The sequence below is a fragment of the Jaculus jaculus genome, chromosome 2, assembly GCF_020740685.1.
Source record: "Jaculus jaculus isolate mJacJac1 chromosome 2, mJacJac1.mat.Y.cur, whole genome shotgun sequence".
NCBI lineage: Eukaryota > Metazoa > Chordata > Mammalia > Rodentia > Dipodidae > Jaculus > Jaculus jaculus.
In genome coordinates, this window is record NC_059103.1 from 120,657,952 (window position 1) to 120,664,109 (window position 6,158).

Below are 6,158 nucleotides of genomic sequence, written 5' to 3' on the forward strand. Positions count from 1 at the left end.
AAAATGATACCATACATGGAAACTTCTACATGTAAAGGCAGACACACTGCAAATATTGCATAAAATTACCTTTGAGTTATATGTACAATATATACAAAACATAAATGAGTTTCATAAATGACTTGAATTTCATCCCCAAGATTATGTATAGGCAAATATTACAAAATCTGAAATCTAGCACACTTCTGACCCTAAGCTTTTCATATAAGAAATGTTCAATATTATACAGCAATTAAAACTGGCACCACAAAAATCTATTTATTCATTATATAACAGTTTCTATGCTTTTGCTTATACAGATGTGCCTTTGGCATATATACACACAAATCATACACATGCATCCTGAAGAATATATACCCAAATATCACCTCTCAGCTCCCAGGTTATTTTTCCTTTCTCTTTTAAGCTTGTTTGTATTTTTTCTTCATCTATACTGAACATATATTTACTTTTGCAGTGGAAAATATACTGGAGAGATTTTTCAATAACAAACTAAGCCTGCTTTCTTTTTTTTAGTCATATGTTGGTACCATCATTTCCCTCTTCCCTGCCCCCACTCCACTGAGGGCCCTCCTCAGTGGGATTGCTGGTATTAAGATTTAGGATATTTCCAGATTTCATTTAAGATCATCATAGGGACTTCTAGTCATTTCTTTCTCCCCACCCTACCTTTGTAGCAGATGTTACTGATGTTCGCCATCCTTTTCCAGAAACACGGGTTATCACACAGTTGTGCTGAGCCCTGTAACTAAATCTAGACCCACACTATCCAGTAGCCATAATCAATATTGGCTACTGAGCTCTTTGAAGGAGGCTTTACCAAATTGGGAGGAGCTTTAGTGTAAAATATACACCATATTCCAAAGACTTAGTGTGTCAGTTACTTTCTTGTTGCTTAGACAAAGTACCCAACCAGAAGCGATGTAGAGAAGGAGAGAGTTTACTTCACCCTATATTTCCTGAGGGTAGAGGCCATTGTAGCAGCAGGGGCTTGTGGTAGCTGGTCCCATTCAGTAGTGTGAGGAAGCCGACAGCAGTGAACGCTGGTGCTTAGCAAGCTTTCTCTTTTAATGCAGTCCTGGATCCCCAACCCATGAGATTGCACCACCCACAGTTAGGATGGTTCCTTGTCCTTCAATTAATCTAGCCTACAAAAATCTCTAATAGACCTGCCAAGAGGTTTGTTTCCATGTTGATTCTAGAACCTGTCAAATTGACAACCAAAGATTAACCATCAGACATATTTTTTCAAAAATGTAAAGAAAGATATGAAATTTCCTTTAGTTGCATGTTAAAATAATAATGCTTTGTATTATATCAAATAAAATATGGTATCAAGGCTAATTGTAACTTTATATGATGACACACATCTGTAATCCCAGCACTAGGGAAGCAGAGGTAGGAGGATTATGAATCTGAGGCCAGCCTGGATTGCATAGTGGGTCCTATCTCTAAACAAAGCAAAACATTCTGACTGATACTACCTTTTTCTTTTCACTTCTTAAAATAAATGCAGTTACTAGAAAACTAGGTTAAAATGTGTTCACTACAGACCCAGGACATACTTAGTTTTAAACCAAACAAGCTGGTCTTAGGATATGGCTTAGCAGTTGAGAGCACTAACCACTTAAGCATAAGGGCGTCTTGGGCTAGAGACCACCAAGTTCAACTCCCCAGTCCCACATAAAAAGCCGGATGTGGGGGCTGGAAAGATGGCTTTGTGGTTAAGGCTCTTGTCTGCACAGCGTAATTATCAAGGTTCAACTCCCAGAATCTACATAAGCCAGACACACAAGGTGATACATGTGCACAAGGTCACAGCATACACGCAAGGTAGCACATGCACCTGGAGTTTGATTGCAGTGGCTAGATGCCCTAGCACATCAAATTTCTCTCTCTCTCTCTCATAAAGAAAGCTAGACGTGGCATACACATCTATAACACCAGTCCATAGCAGCAGGGATGGAGACTGGCAAATAGCTGGGGCTCGCTGATGGACAGCAGCTCTGGGTTGAGGAAGAGAAGGAAATAAGTGGAAGAGCAATAAGAGGACCTCCAAAATTATCTTCTGGCCTCCGCATGCACAAGCATGATCCCATGGGTCTGTACATGCACACTCATGTACCACACATCACACATACCATAGCATGCACACATGCAAAAACAAACTGAGAATATCAAGCACTAGCAAGAATATGGAGCTATGGGAGCTCTCAAACATAGTGAAAAGTGATAGCCAATTTATAAAACACTTTAGTATTTTCTCTGCGGTCAGACATAAACTACCATATGATAGTTTTCTTACTTCTAAATATTGTCCAAGAGAAATGAAAGCCTATGTATTTTTATGCAAAAATCTATAGCTGACTGTTTATTAGTTGTCAAAAATTGTAAGCATATTTACAAATCTTTCAGTAGTAAGTGTATAAAACAAAACTGAGGCATGCCCCGGCAGTAGACCACTATGAGTACTTAATTATTGGTTGCATCATAGCATGGATAAGTATCAAATGCATTATGCCAAGTGAAAGACTCAAGACCTACATCCTCTGATTTCATTACATTATAAAACTATACAATGAGGAAGTAGAGCAGTGGTTGCCAGGGACTGAAGACTGGATGAAGGATTTACTCACATAGCGTAATTTTGAGGAATGATAGAACTATTTTAAATCTTGACTGTTCTGGTACGTGTACAACCATATGTGTTTGTTACAACTTACTAACTAGGGAATAGGGGTACAGACCCATCATTTTAGCTACTCAAGAAGCCCAGAAAGATGGATCTTAAAAGAAAAAAGGTAAATTTTACTATATGTAAATTGTACCTTATTTTAAAATAATCAAAGAAATCTTGTTAGCAAGCACTACCTCAGATTTGTCAGCAATAATAAAATAGATTAAAATCACATATTTCTATTGAATAGCCCTGTTTTGCCATTGGGCTGTGTCACCTGGGAGACAAAGCACTGCCTCAAAGTCCTACCCCTGTGTAGCCTGAAACCTACGATGGCAACATCACAACTAAGTGGACCCTCAACCTAGTAGACAGCCTCAGGTCACGCAGATGAACTTCCAGACCATGCACAGTTATGAAGGAAGGAATTTTTTGAAGGTAAAGAGAAAGTTCCATAATGGCAGAAGTTGACCTCCTTATCATAGGACCAAGCAGAGAGCAAGAAACCTCAGGTCAAAGAACCCAAAAACCACACCACACAGCTCACTTCAGGGACTCCAGGCAGAACTCAAGCACTTTGTATAGCTTTAGACTGGAATTCCAAATCCACCACCACACCTTAGGGCTGAACCCCTGGATCTGCCCAGTGACACTCTCACCAGCCAGGAAGCTGGAAATCTAAGAAGCTCATCTCTTGATTCAATTGGGGGACATTTATTTAAACTACCGCATTCTGTCCCTGGTCCCCAATAGATTTATAACTATCTCCAAATTTAAAGGTTTTCACAGTCTTTGCCAACTTTGGATAGTCCCAAAATCCCAAGTCTCTTTTGAGATTTAAGATTATCTCTTAGCTGTGAGTCCCATAAAATCAAACATATTTTCAACATATAATGACACAGAGTAAACATTTTCAACCATTATAAGGCATAACAAGGAAAGACTAGAACAATTCAAACTCAATAACTACCAAGCAAACATCAAACTTTTACAGTTTAAGTCCAATATAACCAGTGACTGACAGGCTCTGAGTTTTCTAATTTTGCCTCTCCACCTGGGCTGGGTAATCAGGGAAAACTTTTATCTCTAGCTAACAGCCACCACGGTAGCCCTTGTATAGTTTTGGTATATCCAAAACATCTTTGTGTCTCCATCCAAACCATGGTCCATTTTTTTTTTCTTTTTAATTTTTTTAATTTATTTATTTGAGAGCGACAGACACAGAGAGAAAGACAGATAGAAGAAGAGAGAGAGAATGGGCGCGCCAGGGCTTCCAGCCTCTGCAAACGAACTCCAGATGCGTGCACCCCCTGTGCATCTGGCTAACATGGGACCTGGGGAACCGAGCCTCAAACCGGGGTCCTTAGGCTTCACAGGCAAGCGCTTAACTGCTAAGCCATCTCTCCAGCCCCCATGGTCCATTTTTTAAAGGCTCTTTTAACCTATTCATGAGGGTCATCATGCCCTGTCTATATGTCACATCTAAGCAGCAGCTCCTGAAATCATGTGTATTTTATGGCCACACCATGTATTTTTTATGCTTCTGAAATCAATGCTAGGTGTATAGGACATAGCCATATTTTTAATTCGAGGATGAAATAAATCATGACTTTGAAGAGCAGATTCTTTTTTTAGTCAACTGTTTCTGAATGAGTTTGTATTTTCATCATAGTCTTTCCTAAGGCATCTTCTCCATTGTTTTAATACAGAGCATTTGGGCCATCTTCCTTAAGAATGTTAATGTGTTTGAAAATAGCAGCTTTAGTAACTTAAAACCAGTCTCAGTGTCTGTAATATTAATTTGTTTGAGTTTTTAACTTAAAATCTTAAATTTCTCAGTCCTATATCTTTAGTCAAGCACATCAGTCTATTACAAATTTAACTTTGATCAACCTCTTTGTAAGCATGGGCAGCAAAATGCAGCCAGCTCTTATGTTAGTAGCCCAGTTTCAACAAAGTCCTTTGTAATTTTCCTTCCCCTTAGAAAGTTCATAAGCCAAGCCTCCAAGTTTATTTAGCATTTTCAGACTTTCATCATAATAGTCTATAATACTTGGCTTAGTGCTCCAGAAGGCATTTTTAGTTTTAAGTTTTTTATTTCTCCAGCACACAAGTTTTTAAAAAAGCAAAATCTATGTGATCAGATTTATCTTTGACCTTTCCCCCACTCTCAGTAGCAAGTAGCAGTAGTAGTAGACAGCCTCAGGTCACTGAGATGAACGTCCAGACCAGGCACAGTTATGGAGAAAGGGATTTACTGAAGATAGAGAGGAAGTTCCATAATGGCAGAAGAAGTTGGCCTCCTTTTCATAGGACCAAGCAGAGAGAAAGAAACCACAAGCCAAAGAACCGAAAAAACACACCACACAGCACACTTCAGGAGCCCAGGCACTTTGCTTATCTTTGGACAAGAATTCCAAATCCACCACTACACCTTAAGGTTGAACCCCAAGATCCGCCCAGTGACACCCTCTCCTGGCCGGTAGCTGGAAAACTAGGAAGCTCATCTCTTGAGTCAATTGGGAGACATTTATTCAAACTACTGCACCTTGTGCAGCCTGAGACCTATGATGGTAACATTACAACATGCTGAACCCTTAACCAGCTCAAGCCTTTGAGTGGCTCTATGGAGCAAAGACACCTGCCAATACCCACTAAGGAGTTAGTGTGAGAGATAAGCTGTTTTTCTAAGTAGAGACATTTTAGATTTTTACCTCCGCATAACTTATCCTATCCTGACAAGTGTTGTTTTCTATTATATCAGCTTCATCTTCCACTTGGGTACAATTTTTCTATTCAAAATAGCTGCATAGCCTGGTCCAGTCTATAGAGAATTTAATCCACAGCCATCTGAGAAATGAACACCTAGCAAATATCTCTCTCTGTTTGAGACCGAACTGGCTCCCATGATCATCCTGGAATCAATATGTTTGACAGAGCATACAATTTCAGTTAGAAAAAAGTCAGGCATTGTGATTCCTGTAATCCTAGCACGCCGGTAGGTGAGGTAGGAGGATTGCCGTGAGTTCAAGGGGACCCTGAGGCTACAGATGAGTTCAGGTCAGCAAAGGCTAGAATGAGATCCTGCCTCAAAAATAAAATAAAAGATTTCATTGAACTAGCTAAGAGTTGAATTATATGGCATGGCCCTGCTCCTTCAAGTAAATGGAGTTAACGTTCCCACAAATTAGGATGACTAATTTGTTGCCTGAACAAGATACTTTTGAGAGCAACAGAGCATGCCACTAATGATTATGCTGGAGTTATAACACAAATCAAGATTCCCCAAATGACATGGTTTTTCAGGGAAGATATGAACACCTGAGTGAAAATTTGGTAGTTGGTAAGAAAAAGCATGATGGGTAGTAGGGTTTTAAAACACGTATCCACAGTAAATAAGGAACTCATGAACCACTACCAAATAAATTCTCTGTAAAGGAAAGCTCAGCGGAGTGCAAATCTTGCATCTCAAGTCAGCTTG